Source organism: Crassostrea angulata, chromosome 2 (assembly GCF_025612915.1).
Source record: "Crassostrea angulata isolate pt1a10 chromosome 2, ASM2561291v2, whole genome shotgun sequence".
NCBI lineage: Eukaryota > Metazoa > Mollusca > Bivalvia > Ostreida > Ostreidae > Magallana > Magallana angulata.
Window position 1 is genome coordinate 41,284,187 of NC_069112.1, and position 21,278 is coordinate 41,305,464.

At 32.6% G+C, this 21,278-nt stretch overlaps 1 long non-coding RNA gene and 1 pseudogene across 1 annotated transcript; both read left to right on the plus strand.

Moving 5' to 3' along the window:
* Positions 1-21,278, plus strand: part of LOC128174339 (multiple epidermal growth factor-like domains protein 6) — a 228,694-nt pseudogene that overhangs the window by 14,005 nt on the left and 193,411 nt on the right.
* Positions 3,196-6,251, plus strand: LOC128172532 (uncharacterized). The gene is made up of 4 exons (XR_008242299.1): positions 3,196-3,277; positions 3,691-3,762; positions 4,576-4,714; positions 6,157-6,251. It is a non-coding gene; the product is annotated as an uncharacterized LOC128172532 (long non-coding RNA).

Below are 21,278 nucleotides of genomic sequence, written 5' to 3' on the forward strand. Positions count from 1 at the left end.
CTCAAAAGTTGAACAAGTTGAACACTTTTTGTTATCAACACATGTCACTGCTAAAAATAAATAAAACAATCATAAAAACGGGATACGAAGTCTTAGAAATCGATATCGATATTTTTTTTTCGTAATTTTGTTGACAGTCTACTAGTTTTATGATATTTCAGGTGTATTAGTTTTTGACATTTAATGTTTTTGGATTCGCAAACAAAATTTGGACAAATCATACTCGGTGTCATTGTTGCAAACACAGTTGAGAATATTTAAGGTACAAAATTTTAGATTATTTTCATTTGATGATGGGTTTTTTGGATTAAGTTTATGTTAAATACTTACATGTATTTGTATTATCTATTTTATATTGTAGAAAGCGTATTTGAAACGACAAATCCTTATTTTTATGACATGAAAAACTTTAATATAAATATCGGAAACCCAATGGACAACGAACATATTTCGTTGAAAACTTTCGAAAATGTTAAGTGTATATAATTGCAAAGTCAGCCTCGTTTGACTTTTTGTTTGACTTTTTCTGTAAACAATACCAGTTGTGTTTTTCACATGCATAAAGAAAGTTATGTAATCTTGAGTTAAGATCACTTCATCTCTTAATACAAACACAGTTTCTATCTTAATAGGGTTCTTACACATTTAAGCAATAAATAACCTGGCCTTACTTGGTATAAAAGTACGATAAAACAGAGCCCATGATTATCGATAAAAGTTCTCCACAGCAATGTTGTCAGGTAATTTAATCAGCAAAAATATCTCTCTCTCTCTCTCTCTCTCTCTATCTCTCTCTCTCTCTCGCTCTCTCATTATCATATTCAAAAGTGAAACTCAAAAATCAATTTATTGAAGTTCTACACTTTTACAAAAAGTAGTTATATATGAGATTTTTGCCAAATTGCATGAATGTTGGGGAAAAAGGTATCTATTTTATTGTTGTCGTAAAATTGAAAACGATCTGATTTTATTTACAAAAATGTTCACCGAGTAAAATATGATGTAAAAAGCAGAAGTAAAGCTAACTGAATATTATAAATTTTACTAAGATCAAGAAAATATATAAAGAGTAAACAACATTTTTTTTCTTTAATTTTTTATACGGAAAACCTACCGATGTTAACATGTAACAACTACATATTTATGTCGTTAGATGCATTACTCTTCTTTAAACGTATGACAATTTGAACATTTTTTTTAATTGGAAGAAGACATGCTCTAGGTACACAACATAATTTGTCTTTATAATGTAAGATAGTATGCGTTGTTCTTAACATTTTAAGGAAACGTTTATAACTGATATATGGAGTAAGTGATGAATAATGTTTTTTTTCCACAGCATTTGTATTGGTGGTGTGTTTGCACTTATGTTATGGTAAGTTCATTGCAACAGGTTTAAAAGAAATATTGAAGTTGCATAAATCAAATAAAAAAGTAATTTAAATTCATTTGATAAATTGTAAGAGTTATACTCGGATATAATTGTTAAACAAAAAAGGTGCAGAAATTTCACCTCTAACAACAAACAAATAACTGTGACGATATCTACACTGAGCTGTGGATCGTAATAACACATACGTCTAAATATGTTGTGTTTTAGTTTTATCGATAATAACAGGGCTATCATCTTGTACTTTATACAAATTAATGTCAGCTTTTTTATTGCTTAACCGTAAAAGATTCATATTAAGATATAATGCATATTTATATTAAGCGTATCGTGTTATGATTTAAGATTACATCACTTGCTTTGTGCATGCGAAAAGACATCTTGTATTGTTGTCAGGAAGTGATTAAAAAAAGCTTCGTAGTATTTTTTGCCATCAGTTTCTATCGTCCTATAATTTATATTCGAGACTAATGTAATGCTATGCGCAGATGTCTTGGGAGTGGGATGTTTCAGATGATACTGACAATTATATCCATGTATTAATTTAAAGAGTTATTGCAAATAGGCTTCGATCCCTTCCTTGCAAACACACATTTTACATGCATTACCCCAGTGGAAGTTTTCTGATCCGAACATGCATGCATGTATGTTAAAGCGATATTATTTAAAATGAACCAGCTTGCGTGTCGAAGTTTAGCCGCGCTGGTAACATAAGAACAAATAGATATCAGTTTAAAAATGTACAGATATACAACTCTATAACAGTGGATTTAAAACCACTCATATCCAAGTAAACTTGAAATAAAAGATACCACAAGGTATGCGTCATCTGTTTCATAGTTGGATATCTAAATGGAATAGGACATTTATGGTAGCCTAACAGCAAATATTTATGATATACGTGATGACTTCATTTTTCTATAGTCAATGTTTTCCTAACATAGGTCGCAATGTACTTTCGTCCTTTGCATATGAAGTTTTTGTATCTCAATCCAATACACAAGAACATCCTCAGCCTTTATTTTTAAGTTGCATGCAGTTTCTAAGGCGAGGCAAGCTACTCACAAGCAAGTTGAGTTAACAGAACTATTAACAGTATCAATTAAAGACATTGTGTTCGTTTTATGGTCGTTATAACGGCCTTGACAGGAAAAAAAAAGTATTTTCAGGGGGAAAATATATGTACAATATTCCTCTGGGTTTTATGCTGATTTGCGTTTTTTGTACTTATTGTTAGACCATAATTACTCACCTTATTGTCTCCATTTTTTCCCGACGACGTTAAAGAGGTGCTGCCGGTAAGCCGAGGATGCTTAGTCATGGCACCTGATGCTACCTCTATTGATGTTGAACATTGTTCATTATCAGTTAATTCGTGTACATCTGAGAATCACAGATTTAAAAAACTATTGGCACAACAAAAATGCCCTTGGTGCCTTTGTTGATAATAAAAAAAACTTGCAGTTAAGCAAAATTTCCCTTGATACCTTTGATGATATTAAAATGTCTCAAAACTTCTTTATTTAACGTACTAAATTAGAATTATCATGTACACTTTATATTATATACCCAGTGGGTAGGCAGAGCAATAAACATTTCTAAATAACCATGGTCTTAATTATTTATATTTTGCAGCTCCCTCAACACTGGTAAAATGTTTTTACTACTATGAATTTGATCAATGCATGTACCTGACAAAATTCACTGAGAAACCTAAAATTATGATCACATGCCTGGCCAAGTTAATATTTAAGTATACAAGGTTAACATAACTATCAATTTCTAACAAAAGTATTTTTAATTTTAGGGGAGTTGTACTGTCTAACATGTTCTGAGGTGGTGTCGCCTAGACATTGTAAAGCCATCCGCCGATGTAGTGAAGGACAGGTTAAAACATTCAATTTACTTGGATTTTGTTTCCGATGTCAGATAAAAAAGAATTGAAGTGTTTTTGGGTTTTTTTTATTGTTTTTTTTTTTTTTTTTTTTGGGGGGGGGGGGGGTCTTCCCTGCAACTTATGTCATATTTTTTTACCATCTTAAAAGAAAAATTTGGTTTTTTATAATTTAAAACGAAAGTCTGCGCAATGTATCTTTTTGTTATAAAAGGAATTCCTCGCAAACAAATATAAAATAAAATTTGATAAAAACCTTTCGTTACATTATCTCTTTCATGAAAACATTTTCCCCCAAAATATCATGCATATACTCTGCAAAGAAATTTCTAATAAAAACGTCATATTATATGTTTGTAATGTTAATACCGATTAATTGCATTGTCATTATAATTAATTTTCACAGGTATGCTTCACTGAAGAATACACAAGCATAACAGGTGAAACGTTATACAACGTTGGATGCCAAAGTTCATTGGTAACCACAATCAATATTAATTGGATCATGTTTTAAGTTGTTATAGTATTTTTCAATATCAGGCTATTCTTTAGATTAAAAGGTTAGTTATAAATTATGATCTGAGAACAGTTATGATTAAAAAGAAATACTATCTAAAAACACCTAAATGTATGATTGATAAAAAAAAATGTTTAATATCAGTTGCTTGTTTTTTTTAAACAAAATGATATACAGTACCGATTATGCCCAACCTAACAGAAAGTAAACTCAAACTAAACCTTGGGTTTACTTCCTGGGTTTACTCAGGGTTTACTATAGTGGATCCAGAGTAAACCAAGAATGGACACAGAGAGTAAACCCCGATCAGAAGTAAACTCCTGAAAGCAGACGCTAAGTGTTAATTCGTTATATACAAGGGGCAGGAATTACAGGCAGTATTATGGTAAGATAAAATGCAGGTCTGCTTCACAATTCAGTGCTTACAGTTGACCCCAAAAGCAATTCTCGCGCAAACCAAAAGTAAACCCCCAGTAAATTCTAAGTAAACCCCAAGTGGACCCAAGTTTTCAAAAAATAAACCCAGAGTAAACCCAAAGTAAACCAAGAAAATAAACCCGAGGTTTAATTGGAGTTTAAGTTAGGTTAGGTATGATCGGTACTGTACATGAATAATATTGTTATGGCTCTTAATAAGAATATCAATTCAAATGATCCATTGTCAAACTATAAATTATTTTCCCAAAAAGTTTATACTTCAAGTTATGAATTATTAATTGATTTTTGATTTGCATTTAATCTACTTATATTTTTTCTACCAACGCCTGCACACAGCGATGCCAATCAAACGTAAGGAATCCATTTTTAGAAAGATTTATAGGATCACAGAAATACGTGTATAGTCCTGATACCAGAGTATGCTCTGAATGTTGTTCTTCAGATGGGTGTAACAGGAACGGCTGTGGGACATTAGGTGAGGTGCTCCTCTGAATTAAAGGAATGTATATTTTCAAATATATTTTATGTTAACCAGAGGCATGCGACCACATAACTCACATACGCAAAATATCATGCTTCTAACTCTATAAAGTGTATCTAATTGAAAATATTGAGACAGTTTAGTAAAGTTTCACATACATTTTCTTTTCAAAGACTTTTAAAAAAATGACGTCAAATATGTATCCATATTATCCATATTTTTTGGCAAATACAATTTTGATTTGTGTATTCCTATCAAAATAGAAACCCTTTCCATTTTGAACCTATCATCTTCCTTACAACATAGCCTATATTGGGGGGAACATACAACATTCAATTACACTCAATTTCAAATTGTGTCTTGTTGGAAAGAAAATGGTTCTTGAATTTATACACATGCATTGTCTCTATCTAAGACTGGTTTAAGACAAGTAAGATTCTTATTGACCCCGTTCTCAAAAAAGATGACGAAAATATCAGAGGCCGCAAACGGTCTTAACAGATAAAGTCATTTATTTTCGCAGTTGGTGGCAGGAAGAACAATGGATCGTGAACCGTTGCCAAAATAATCACATGTTAAAAAAAAGGATTTGTACAAAACTTGCACGAACTAAAGCAATCGTTACACAACCCAAACGCAATAGATTTTGCGATATATCTCAGTCTATATGAGACTATTGTATTATGATCGCGAGTGTTGTAGGATAATGCGACATGATCGCGCGCTTGATACAGTGATCAGACGATTGAACGTGTGCCATTGCGATTGGACCTGCGGTCATGCGTTCAATAGTACGAATGCTCGTGCGAGCATTATTTTCGTGTGGTAAGAAACCGGGTATTTACACACTAGTTGTAAAACATGGCGAATTGAAGCTTATATGAACCATGCAATGATAGTGCATGTAAATGTTGCAATATTACATGAGAAACGTTGAGTAGCAGTCTAATGGTCGCAAAAAAGAATGTACAAAACGCTGTAAAACGTTCGTATTGATGCTCTTATCCTATTTTGTGATAATTTGGATTGCGTCTGAAAAGTTTGCATGTTCACTATATTGAGGAGACATGAAAACGCATGCAACGAATGCGAGAGTTCGTGCAACGTATGCAAGAGCTCGTGCAAAGCTATATGAAAATCCGCTCGCAAAATGTTCTACATTGCACGTGATCAAATTGTGCATGGCTTTAATGAATAAATAAAATAAGAGCTAAAACGCAGATTACAATACATTAGACACATTATACCAGATGTGTTTGTACATGTACATTTTTTTTGGACACATGTGTTTTGACATAAATGTTTCTACTTTATTATTTACTTGTTGAATTTTGTACCTTGGTGACTCTCTAACCACTATTCTTTTCAAATTATACGATTTTCTAATATAAAGAAACATACCTTGCATTTATAATTACTAGACATATTCTTTATAGATTATCCGGAAATAAGAGGACCTACATGCTTTGACTGCCAACAAACTCGAAATCCTAAGTTATGTAGATCAATAGCCGTATGTAAACAGTGGGAGGTAAACATATTATATTATTCGTTTGAATCTTAGAAAATAGGATGTAAGTAATGCATATTCAGAGTTATTAAGTGTGATTTTATTTTCAGCATCTGCCTACGTGTTAATCCTTAGAAAAAAGTCACATAAACTCTTGAATTCTAAATTATCAACCGTACATCGAACTATATGTTCAAATTCGAACAAGTTACAATGTCAATAAGACTAATAAACTGGGCTGATCGACTGTACGAATCATTGTAAATAACAATATTTAGTTGATTACATGTAATATATATATATATATATATATATATATATATATATATATATATATATATATATATATATATATATATATATATATATATATATATATACCCAACATATTTTTCTAACATGTATGCACGGTTTTTTAATATAAAACTTTGAATGATTCAAAATACATAAATTTTGCAAGGGGATTGGAAATTCATATACAACATATATGATTAAGGCACATACGATTGCAACTATATTCTACATTTCCCTCGATTTGTTATAAAAATGCCTAAAATACATCAATGCTACAAATGCAACTATTGCATGTATGACATAGTTAAACATTAATTAGGAAACTGCTGAAACATTGGTTATTGTTGCAATGTTTAAGGATCTTCCCAAGGAATGTCGTAACAACAGGTTTTGAACACGGAAAGTATTAGTAAATTCTAGAAGTAATACTTACTTAACCTAGTACATCTGTATTATTTTTTTTTAAGCCACGGGAAGTAGCGTGTACTTAGATTTTACCAAGTATGTTGGCTTTTTTTTCAATAAATGTAGACGAGCCAACGCTCGATAATAGGGACAACCAATAAGCATTGAGATATCTTGATAAAAATGATTTTATATTGTCTTTTCACATTGACAATGTATGTCAAACGTACATGAATACAGAGTTTGGGGACAAGATCTTCACACTGGCTTATGCTCCCGAGTTTGTAAGTTCAACTTTACATCAAATTGGTAATAGAATAAAATATTTATTATTTTTTAAATGTTTTTTAACAAATATGACATCATAGGAAAACATCAACGATAATTTACTGATACAATAGCGTTTCGATATATTTTATCAATAGGTATGTTCCACGGAATATTCAAAGTCCAATACGTGCAACCAATGTTGTAAAACAGATTTCTGCATGCATGTTTCCTCTTCTCTTCGATTACAGCCATATTAGAGTTTCGATCAGAACCACTTGCCCCCATATAAGGCCAAACACACTATTAAATACAATTTATTGTATTTAATTTGCACTTGAAGAAAAAAACTATCAAAACATGACTTGCCCCGATATTCTTTCAAAAAATACATCAAAATGTATGTCATGCTAAATCATGATTTTCATTTCTTTTGTTTTCAAACTTGTTACTACAGATTTTACTTTTTTAAGTCCATATAACCTAAATGCGTCAATCGGAAAGAAACCGATCAAGACTTTTCGACTATAAAAATAAATGTAATAAATGTTCATAAGCAATTGAAATTACATTTGCATGTAGTATGGAATTAACAAATATCAATATGGTGTATTGTCTTCAATCAAATATTTTACTTTTACCAAATTAAAACTATTATTTTTTTTTCAAATAACGTTTAAAAATACAGAATAGCTTTTTCACATATTAACACCCCCCCCAAAAAAAAAATGAAAGAAAAAGAATAAAAAATGAACTTAATATTGATACATTTGTAGTATGCAACTATTCCAAACGTCCATATGGTTTTCAAGTTGTATTGGAATCGACCCATGGCCCTGGGATTCTTGATTTAAAAACTGTTGTCACCAATGTTGGAGATGGTTATAATCCAGAAACAGGATTTTTCACAACACGTACAGACGGAACATTTGTTTTTACCTGGAATATTGAATCTTTTAACGAATCTGTTCTCGTTGCATTAGAGGTGAATGGTGAAGAGAAATCATCAACACTTACAAAACAAATGTATTTATCAAGCTACAGTGGAAGTTCGTTTGCCATCCTCAACCTTAAAGAAAATGATAATGTGTATTTGAAGTTATTCAATGGAACACTACAGAAAACATTTACAATGTTTAATGGCTGGAAGCAAAATACAGGTTAAAATGTATATTCATCTTAATAAAAAGTTTACTTTTACTTCATTTAAGGAATTTAACCCAAAAACAAATCAATGACAAAAAAAAAACCACAAAAAAAACAAAACAAAACAAAAAACCACAAAACCAAACCAAACAAACAAACAAACAAACCACAAACGGTTGTTTTTGTGATTGCTTGTTTCCCTTTTTTATTTGTATTTATGGAATACTATATTTTCAGAATACTTACCTGCATTTTACGCCATTTGTCCAACTTCAAACTGTTCAGACGATTTACACATTGTTACAAATAATGGAGTTTATGACGAAATTTCTAACACTGTTTCATTCAAAGACGATTTCTACCTTCCTTGTGAAACCCGAGACGATCATCTGCAATCATCCGTTCCGATATGGTTAATCAGTACCCAAGTCACTGTATCTGATGTAGGACAACTCAATGCATTTGGTTTAGTGAAGTTCGCCCAACATGGTACGTACTAAAAATGTAATATGTCTTGTATTTGTTCTTGGTATAACTGGAACATCTTACAGTTATAGGTTGGGTGTCTTGTTTGATCAATTTTCTTTAGTAAGTTTAACATAACATAGATATAATATATCCAACAGACAACCCATGCAATGATATCAGAAAAGAAAATAATTTGACTAAGACGTTCTCAGAAGAAAAACTTGGAACGACTAGTTCTTGTGTGGATAACACAATTCATCTAGATCTCGATAGCAGCGATGATCAGATATACACCGTTGACAAAAGCGGCATGTTCGCTTTTACCTTCTACATATTGTCATATACGGGTGACGCACTTTTTTCACTTAATGTTAACAATGTTGAAATCCTTCAAATCGCAACAAGAGGAAATGTACACGTTTGGAATTACAGATCTAATACAGTGTATGCAATTCTGAAGTTGAATGCAGAAGACAAACTGGTTTAAAAAAAATAGAAGGCAGTTTTCAAGATGTTCGGTTGGCTAGCTGGATAATTGCAGAAAACCCTTGATCGTGTTTTGTGTGAAATATGCTCTTATCAAATATATTAATGCAGAACAAATAAATGGTTCTTATGATTTCGAAACTAAGATTTCAAAGATGCTGGATAAAAACGTAAAACAAAATGATGTACCGGTATTTGCTATTTTTTATAGATGACAAAAATGATAATTGTTGATTTATTCAATCTGGTATAATGGGCACAATTAGTATCATGGTCAATTACTTGTCAAATTTCCTAATTCAATTCAATTTGTATTTCTTAAAGTGTAACTAAAATTACATGATGATATGCTGATAAAATTACAAACCTAATTTATGCCCGCAATAGTTTCTTTCTAGGCAACAGCAGATTTTGAAGTTCATAATCATTTAACTATGTTAAGGAATACCATCCTTACCACGCTTCTCTTTCCGGGGTCAATGATGGAGTTTATATTAACTAAACACCCCTAGTCTTGTTTTTGCCTGGTCATTTATGTAATTTTAATAAGGACAGAGTGAGGATTTTTTCTCGTTCATTTTTAGCTTCATTTTTCATGAGGATATTCTAAAAAAGAGTGTGATATTTCTTTGAAACAAAGAGAGCCAGCCTTGACATACTACATGCATCTGGAATAAAACAAAGAATCTTAGAGAAATTGTTTTTCCAGTAATAGAAATAAGCAACCTTTTTTGTTTTTCGCCGTACATTTTTAAATGGGTCATTCAGTATATTACCGAACTGTTGTCATCAGTTTACTGTACTGTGACATTCAAACGTTTACGTTTGATTGTATCGTTTAAAAGACTATTTCTTGGCAGAAATTATTCTCTACGTGCATTGTATTTATATATCTTTCGAGTACTGATAAGCAGATTTTTAGTTAAAGATTAAAACAGATATACAGCAAAACTCGGTTATAACTCGTCACTGGGACCTAAGAAATTACTTTGTTATATCCGTAAATCGTTATAACCGTATAAGAAATTCATAAAATTTACATAGCCTGGGATCAAAGATGACTTTGCTATATCCGTGAATTCGCAATATCCGTGCTCGTACTAAACGAGTTTTACTGTACACGTAACAAGCACCTCAAGTTCTCACAGCAATTATATTCTCAGATAAGAACTGTTGATGCGTATAAAAATTATCTTTGCCAGTCACTTTGGTCTGAACAGAATATAAACGTGTAGAAACTCCGTTAGTTAAAATAGATATAAACATATTCAGGGATAACACTTCATAGGGGTTAAAACAAAAATAGATATACCCCTCTCATGTTTTTTCTCGTTAAACCATTCGCCTCGGTGGTAGCACCATCTGGTGTTGGTTATAAACAGTGAAGGGGAAACCGCCGAGAATCTAAGGTATCGGATATAAAACTCGTTGGTAAAAAAAAATCGAATACCACTCTAATAAATATATTCAATCCGTGATGTTTAAATACCATTATCTTAGCACTATTTGAGTTTTTTTTTAAACATATATGAAAACCACAACAATGTTTGTTATATTTGTTAATTTCATAAGTTTATATGCATGTAAAGAAATTCGACACAGTTACATAAAGAAATATGATCTGTGTAGCGACGAAAATGTATATTTTTTTGGAATAAAAAATCCTTTACTTCAGAATTTGGGATAAACACCTCGTTACTAGACAAAAGAAGAGAAACCATACTCTCTGCTTCAGGACAGGACCGACTATCCATCCATTCGACAACACCAAGTATCTAGACCCATGAGGCTTTGCTCATTTTTTTTTTAAAATTATCACCTGACATATTTATAATCTAATGTGTACATTCATTGCACAAAATTACTTACAACAAACATTTGGGGGAGGGGGGGATCACATCCCCTCTAAATAAAATACAACAAGGTTGCTAGCCGAAGGGTACTGTCGATGATTATTTGTTGAAATGTTCTACCAAACTACAACTACCGGTAAAACGATAACCCGATTATTTCCTTCTCTGAATAAATGTACATTTAAGATTATAAATGAAATTAACTGCATGATAGTTTAATTTTTAAGTCCCGGGGGGTCTAGATAGTAAGGTTTGGGGATGAAGGGGGGTTGAAGGATGGAAGAGGGGGGGGGTACGGTCCTGTTCTCAAGCACCTATGCTCATTTGTTGTTCCAGGGTATCCGGACTGCACTTTTTTAATAGTCAGTGAGTCATAATATGTACAATACAAAATAGTTCTGATCTGGTTTCCTCCATTTTCTTTGGATATGCAACACTTTAACGCTGATATAAATGTTTTGTTTGTGTTTGGTCACTGATTGAATTGCAAACTGTACTGCCTTAATTTTAGGCACATTGCTATGTAAATTAGATTATCGGTTATCCGATTTTATTATCATCGGGCACAATGTTTCACTCTGCCAGAATGGTAGCTGATGAACAGAGTAATAAATAATCCTGATATCAATGAGTTTGATTTTAAAAAGAGGCACTTGGTGTCTTTTTCAATAGAAATCTATTAGAAACATTTAGTATATGAGAATGTAGAAATGATAAATAAATGAGAGAAAAATATAAAAAAAATGTTTTAATACTATGACTTCTGTTTGTTTTATGTGTTCGTTATATAATACGATTTTACGTTTTTTGTCATCATGTTCTTTTTTTCATATAATGCTAAATACCACTATAAACTAGCTTTAGTTTTTCTCGACATTGGGGAGAGGGGCGCACAAGCAGCTGGATGATGTTAAGAATATGTCTTGCGATAACGAGATAATACTTTCTCTGTACTATAATAATTGTTATTGTAGTACAGAAATTAATTATTATATTTCTAAAATAAATATTACAATGCCAAACATTTGTGCCCTGAACCACAATCCACGGGTGAAATCGCACCCTGGATAAGTATTCATTGACCATGTAATAAGGTACGGGTTCAAGGCTGAGAGGAGAACATAATAATATTGTGTTATCCTGTGCGCATATTTATAGTTACTGTAGTACCTGATATTATTATTCAAATTGGCAAGAAGTTCTCGCTTGATAAATAATGATATATCGGGAATAGGTGCAGGAGAATATTCGAAATTATAAAAAAAAAATGTCTGGACAAGCCATGGGCCTTCTTTCAATTAACCTTACGATGTTATTGCTTAGTCGACGATAAGCTGTGTGTAAACATATATTTGATATAATTCTCACTAAAGACAGTATGGACAAATCTTGCGATTATATCACTTAGCTACATGTATACATGTAAATATACAAACTGGACTACCCAATACCCCGGTTTATAATGTTAAGGCCAGTTGGGCTATTTACTCAACAAGTCCAATTTCTAAATTGGTATTAATAAATTCGGACAGTGTGTGTTTGTAAAACACTGATACCCTGTTTGGTATCAGAGACATTAAAACATCTCTGTTTATGTTATATATGTCTTTGTTGGGATTTATGCCAAGAGTAGTCTTACAAAAGTAGACTGGACTCAATGTCATATTAAAGATTAAAAATAAACACTGTTAGGTGATGTCCAAAGAAAATGAAAATAAAAGATATAACCGCTCAACGCTGAGCAAAAAAAAGCGTTATTCATTGTAAAATCAAAGAGTAAAGGAAGTTTGGTTTGTGTCAATAAAGTAGAAATCTGCGATTTATAAAATCTCTACTACCTACCGTTAAAAAAAGTGAATTAATTAATGAGTACTCTGCTTTATGACCAGAAACAGACTTGATGTGTCCGGTCGGCATTTGTGCAGCATCGAGGACACTGACGGTTGTCGCTCGGCATGAGTGGTTAGTGTTAATTGTAGATATCCTGATATTTTACTGATAGGTTGCATGAACTGTCCGAGTCAATTATGACCAACTGCAATGTTATTAAAATAAATACCATCCTTCGGACTGGTTCTTGGTTGTTGGAACAAGCGTGGACAGTTTGGGTTCAGCTTTCGGATCAGCTTGACAAGAATACGGACTGGACATCTGTTACTACCTGAAATTGAAACAAATCGGTTATCTATTGCTTTAAATTCAGTTTGTTTTGCTTTTTAAAATAAGATACACAGTTTTTATTAGCTCACCTGAGCTGAAAGCTCAAGTGAGCTATTCTGATCACATTTTGTCTGTCGTTCGTCTGTCCGTCTGTCCGTCCGTCCGTCCGTAAACTTTTCACATTTTCAACATCTTCTCAAGAACTACTTGGCCAATTTCAACCAAACTTGGCACAAATCATCCTTAGGCTAAGGGGGTTCAAAGTTGTGAAAATTAAGGACCACACCCGTTTTCAAGGGGAGATAATTAGAAATTAATGAAAAATTTCGAGAAATTTTCAAAAATCTTCTTCTCAAGAACCAGAAAGCCAGGAAAGCTGAAACTTGTGTGGAAGCATCCTCAGGTAGTGTAGATTCAAAGTTGTGAAAATCATGATCCCCGGGGGTAGGGTGAGGCCACAATGGGGGGTCGAAATTTTACATAGGAATATATAGAGTAAATCTTTAAAAATCTTCTTCTCAGAAACTAATCAGCCAGGAAAGCTGAAACTTGCGTGGAAGCATCCTCAGGTAGTGTAGATTCAAAGTTGTGAAAATCATGACCCCTGGGGGTAGGGTAGGGCCACAATGGGGGGTCGAAGTTTTACATAGGAAAATATAGAGTAAATCTTTAAAAATCTTCTTCTCAGAAACTAATCAGCCAGGAAAGCTGAAACTTGCGTGGAAGCATCCTCAGGTAGTGTAGATTCAAAGTTGTGAAAATCATGACCCCTGGGGGTAGGGTGGGGCCACAATGGGGGGTCGAATTTTTACATAGGAAAATATAGAGTAAATATTTAAAAATCTTCTTCTCAGAAACTAATCAGCCAGGAAAGCTGAAACTTGTGTGGAAGCATCCTCAGGTAGTGTAGATTCAGAGTTGTGAAAATCATGATCCCTGGGAGTAGGGTGAGGCAACATTGGGAGGGGGGGTGTGTTAAAATTTTACATAGAAATATATTGAGTAAATCTTTAAAAATCTTCTTCTCAGAAACTAATCAGCCAGGAAAGCTGAAACTTGTGTGGAAGCATCCTCAGGCAGTGTAGATTCAAAGTTGTGAAAATCATGATCCCTGGGGGTAGGGTGGGGCACAATGGGGGGTCGAAGTTTTACATAGGAATATATAGAGTAAATCTTTAAAAATCTTCTTCTCAGAAACTAATCAGCCAGGAAAGCTGAAACTTTTGTGGAAGTATCCTCAGGTAGTGTAGATTCAAAGTTGTGAAAATTATGATCCCTGGGGGTAGGGTGAGGCCACATTGGGGGGGGGGTGTTAAAGTTTTACATAGGAATATATAGAGTAAATCTTTGAAAATCTTCTTCTCAGAAACTAATCAGCAAGATGATTCTTTATAATTGTTAAGACTTTGACTCCAGGACAATTCTTCGGCCTCACAAGAAGGTTCAGAGTTTGATGTAGCTAAATATCCCATATATAAATAATTGTAAAGGATCTTTTTGAGAACTGCAATACTCAACATGTGATATGACTATAAAATTGAAGCAGGCAGCAATTTTTTCATTAGAATCTTTTTGTATTACTGTATTGAGTTATTGCCCTTGATTTATTGATTCTTGATTATTTTAATTAATGCATCCACTGTTAACCAATTATTGTGATGATTATTTTTATACAATAATAAAAATTCAATGTATATAAGTTGTTCTGCATAAGACGTTTTGGGTTAGGCCGGATTAGTTTGTTTATTTTTGATTTCCAATTTTTAGATACTATGAATTATTTTAGGCCGGCACATATATAGGGACAGTGTCTATAGCATTATGATGAGAGACTGTTTGGGGTTAAACTTAAACAGGTACGAAAAGATCGAGTGTGTGGACCCCCCTGCTCTATCTAATTTTCGTGTTTTCTAACGTTCGATATAGTGTGTGAGGTCATTCCAGCCCTGTATCGCATTAATACAAGTGGGCAGTCATACCTTCTTTTATTGGTAGTGATTGCGGCGGTGGTGCTTTGTATGGTCATCCCTGCTGGTGTTCAGGCCTTTCAAGCACAAGTGTGCGGCACTCCCTGCTTGCGTTAGGTTAAGCTGTTTATGCAAGTGTGCGGTCATCCCTCCTTGCGTTAACGTTGGTACCTGTTGAGTTGCGTAGGTGTGCGGTCATCCCTCCCTGCGTAAGGTTGAGTCCCTAGATATGTGCAGGAGCGGTGATTAAAGTCTGGTCTCGTAAATATTGGCAGCAATCAGGGCTATCCGAGTTCCAAAGGGGAAAAATGGATTTTTTTATACAGGATCTACATGTATTATTGTACATTGTCCAGATTGTTTGTATTATGACTCCATTAAGCTGACTTTATCATACCTATTGTTTCTCAGGTGAGCGATGTGGCCCATGGGCCTCTTGTTATTACATGTATTAACAGAATGTGAAATAGTTGTAGCAGAAAGTTATATGATAACTGTCTAAAATTACTACTTAATCAATGAATACCTTTTATCTCATACATTCTACCATCTGAAGATCTTTCACTATCATCATGTTGGTTTTTGGTCTTTTCATCCATTGTTTTGTAAACAAACAGTCCACCATCTCCATTCATCACAGCAAAATCATCTCTTTTAAGTTGTGATAAATTCTCCCTGCCCCTTCTTCCAAAATGTTGCATGATATCCAGGAAGACCTGATTTTTTTAACTATATCTTTTGTTAGTTCTAAATACTGATACTTAAATAAATTGAATTCATTTGCAAATCTTTAATTTGCCTGTGGCTCAATTTACACGTAAAGAGTATTTTCTTCAAAGATATTGAAAATTACCTTGGATTGCAAGATATGGGCATCTTCCAACCGTTTAGTTAAGCATATTGACGTAAAGAAGATGCATTTTGTGGCACAATTTGTACTATATACTATAAGGCGCTACTATAATGCACTCTGCACGTAACTTGTCTCATATATTGCTGTTAATTTCAACATGCAACAAAGGGTTTTATGGTGTCGACTGCAATGAAAAAAAATGGACATTGTCTTGATGTAAACCAGAGCCACCATATAAATGGTACATGTTACACCGGATGTGCTGCTGGCTTTATGGGGAATCTGTGTAAAACAGGTATGTAGACATGTACATTGTTAATCAATGACATTTTCAACATATGATGAATGATTTGACAACAATTTATTTTATCTTTTTACCCGTATTGAAAATTAATAAGTAATAACTCCAAGAAAAATGCAGTTTACTGTTGTATTTTCTTAAACTATCTTGCTCTCGTGATTTTTTGGGGGAAGACTGTTCTAAGAAATGCATCGACACGTGTGCAGGATGTAATGATAATAATTATTATAAATATCATAGTTATTATATGTCAAAACTTGAATTGTTCAAGCTTACGTAAACTGCATGTATGGCTGTCTTTGGATTGACACATGCATGTATTAATATAATTTAAGACAACGAAATAAAAATACCAATATGCATAACAGTAACGCCTAACCATTATATGTTACACAACATTCATTATTATTGTCAAAGTTGCAAACAACTAAAAAATACGTGAACTCACTATATGTATAACGTTAGGATAGATTTGATTAAAGGCGGCTTGACGAAAAAGTATAAACTACTTTTATTTACTCCGAAACATATTTAGTTATTTTTTTTTTTTTGAAATTACATTACTGGTATTAAGTGTGAAGTGTTTTCCTATGCATCAGAATGTTCAGTTGTAAAGTTATTCAATCATACCATTGCATCTAATCTAGATATTGTAAAGTTTTTTTTTTTAAGACTGATTGTGTTTGATTTTTCAAGATATAAGATGATAAATAAATGAAAATGAGTTATAGATTCGTTACGCTATATACTGGTTGGTGTCACTGACCGCAGTGACTTGTGGTTTGCAATGAACCGTTTCATAATTAATGATAGAGTATTTAATACGTGACGATCAGTCAATAAGACCATTTCTCAATGAGCTGGTGCAAATGCGCAGGCAAACATACACGTATATGTAGTGGGTAATAGGAATGCACAGCTATAAAAAAACCCAACATATCAACCAAATGAAAACACTCATGTAGAGGTAATGCACGTATACACACGGTTAACAGAAAGCAATATCAAAGTGTATGCTTTTGTTAACGTTATTATAGCAGAGCATAATATAGCACTGTCAACGATATTCTTGAGATGACTTAAGAGGTTGATTGTGCCCATTGTTGTATTTTACAAACACCAATAACTATCATTGATTGTTATCTTTTAAGAATGTGACAGAGGGTCGTATGGGCTTGAATGCAATGATACATGTGGATACTGTCATGATATTATCCAATGTTGTAATATCAATGGAACTTGCTTTACCGGATGTGATGCTGGTTATGAAGGGCATTTATGTAAAACACGTGAGTAGTCACCCACCAAGGTACATTCGAAACTAACGCCACATTAAAAACTTATCATAATGACGCCAGCTTTTGTCAATTTTTCTTTACAGCGTATCAAGATATGTTCTCTTTCATCACTAGATGTGGTAAATGGTGATAACATAAACATGTTTAAAACAATCTTATAACAAACATAGACTTCTGTATTGTTCAGTATATCATTCATAGTATGCACATTCATATCATTTTATTGGAATTTTTTATAGCACAGTATGATTAAAACTCAAAGTGATTTTGATATTGACGCCATCATGAATTTCACAAGCAACCGACCTGACATAAATTTGTCTGTTCTATTTTTATTCATACAAGAATGCGACAAAGGATCGTATGGTATTGGATGTAACGAAACATGTGGACACTGCCGTGATTTAAACCAATGCTCCAAAGTGAATGGATCATGCTTAACCGGATGTGATGCCGGTTATGCAGGGGATTTTTCTAAAGCACGTAAATAGACAATCACGAAAGTATATGTGCAACTAGCAGCTTTCATCATAAAAAAATATATATACATGTATATCTATGAAATTAAAATAATAGTTATTGCTAAAGGTTGTACGGCATATTGGCATTTTGTTTTTACAATTTCGATAAAGGGTTGAAAGAAATAGCATAAACAGATTTACAATAAACTTATTGCAAAAATACAGAATAGTCGTAGCATAAGTCAGTCCTGCCATATGAATGGGAACTGGTTCACTGGATGCGATAATATTATCAAGGAAAAATGTTCAACATACGTGAGCATGCAAAAACATCGCTGAAAGTATGCATTATGTTAAAAGAGAGAGAGAGAGAGAGAGAGAGAGAGAGAGAGAGATGGATAGTGATGATGCCTAAATGATTGTATGGATGGATTATTGACGGACTGTCATACGGATAGATAGATACATTAATAGAATCATGTATTTTAACGTGTTAGGGATAGTGACATTCCACCGAGGGGACAAAATTCTAACCGTCCTTAACCGTGTATCTTGGCCCCAAGGTGGAATTTTGCTATGTACGAGTATGTAATAGATGCTTATTTTTTCCAATATTTGGCATGAAAACATATCTTATGACGTTGAAACGTTTACTTTCGGTTTATCTATTTGCGTGCTTCAAACAGTGCAAGTGAAGATGAAAGTATACGACAATATTTTTGATGAAAGTATGTTATATTGTACTCAAGTAAGCAAACGAATGAGTCATATATTTGTTCATTCCCTTACAGCATTCATAAACGATGTCTGTTTACATTTTACAGCAGCGTAGTAATACACAGTGAGCGACAAAAAAATCTCACATTGCTGTCTCACACTGGACAAGCCGATCTCACACCGGTGATAATGCATGATAGATAGATAGATATATAGATGGATAGATAGATAGATATTTGTTTTACTTTGATATGATTCTGTTTTATTTCAATGTATAAGTTATACTTACAATGACTTAATTCATATATCTTGATTTTATAAATAATAAGTCTTGAAGTTTAGTGGAAATTAAGTTTAAAAAATAATTAAATCAAATTAAGATAAAAAAGTTTTTTAGAAAAAAGTTAAGTTTTTGTATGATATTACATTTGTAACTAGCAAAGAACAGTGTTGATTTTGTAATTTGTTGACGAAGTATAACTGCATTTATTCAATATTTTGTTGCAAACGATTTAAGATATTCAAGATATAAAGCGTGCACCATTTATTTAATTTATTTGTGTTTCTTTTTGTACAGGGTTTGTTTTTTGTCTTAGAAATATATGTATATATCTTCCCAAATTGCCTGGGTAGCCTGAACATGAGGAAAATATATACACTTGTATTACAACAAATTGATCGTCTGTATTGGAGGAAATATTATTGGATTCAGGGGATGACTGTCTTTGTACAAATATGAAGTCTTTTGATTTTATCATTAATAGTTATATATAAAGGGGGACAATTGAAAATAATGATCAATATCAAAAAACGTGCTTACACGTATATAAACACTGATTATTTCTTTTTTCATCATGACTAACATTTTGCAATCTGCTTCCAGTGACACCAGATCTGTTATAAATGTAATTATATGTAATCTACGCTATGGAATGCTCAGAAGTAATGACCACATAAAGGAAGCGATAAGAATGACAATGTAAGTTTCCTAGAATAATGCTATCTTTAACAAGAGAACATTATACATGTATATAATAAACACTTAAAAAAAGCAATGTTAATAAAAAAAAAAAAAAGATTCTTTTGCAGCAAACACAATGACAACTGAGATACATATAAATTATGTACATGAAACATTATGCATTAACTCTCTTTCATATGTTCTATGATAGGATTGACTGTACATTTTTTTTTGTTCATCGAAAAATGAATCTGAATCTAAAAACCATATGGCCAACTTTATGAAAGCAGAAGTTTTTCATTAAAAAGTTTGCGATGCTGTTTTTAGATTCCTTTCTTGATGAGCAAAAAATGTATAAATATACTGACGATGATTTTATTCAATTCTAAATACAAATTATGTATTTGTAAATAACAAGAATCAACAAAAAACAAAACAAGTTTATGTTATTAAAACGCGCAGTGATTTAATTTAGGTCTTGTTGATTTAAAAAAAAAATAAAAAAGCATTTCGGATAAATATTACTTTAAGAGATGATAATGCCATGTCTTTTAAAATAAGTTGACGTTTTTTCAAGATCAGGGGAAAAATAAATTAAAAAAAGAAAACAAGGACACAGTGACAATTTATGTATTACTAGAGAATATTGGGTAATGAACGATTAATATTTAAAGATTGCCTAACAAATCGGGTGCCAAATTATATATGACATGCAATACATGTTTTCTTTTTTTAAATGAAGTTGTTGGATATGCTCTACTATTTTACATTACAGGGGTTATTCGATGTATTGTGTATTGATGCAGAGTGATAAGGCTTTGAGCCATTTCATGAATGATGATATTCTTGAATATCTCTGTTAAGTACCTTTTATAGGGTATAAACTTTAGCCTGACGTGGTTATGGATTAACGCCCATTTTTTTCTGTGCGTCATGTAACAAAATACAACAAACCTTATTTCAGACAAAAAAGTTCAATGACAAAAAAATGATAAGGAAGGGTTTTTTTCTCGTTAGCAAACATACTTCTTATAATATGAAATTCATGACACAGTCAAACAGATCATATAACCATAGTATTCTATTATTTTAACCGAATTTGACCACCTTGTTTTCGCATCAAGGTCAGGTCAAGGTCACAACCGTTTTCCTCAACTTAAAGGATGATAAAAATAAAAGTAGTTTTTTGCAGTTATTTACACATCTGTTTAAGCTATGAAAATCATATTCTTTAATGAAATGATAAAATGCCGGAATATCTATCAGCTTATACTACTAAATTCGTTAGTTTTTATTGTCTCTGTGATATAAAAAAATATTCAAATAAAAATTATTATTGCTTAAGCCGCATTTTCTCTTATTTTCTTAAATTTTGAAGATATTTTGGTTATTTTAATATGCTTCTAATATT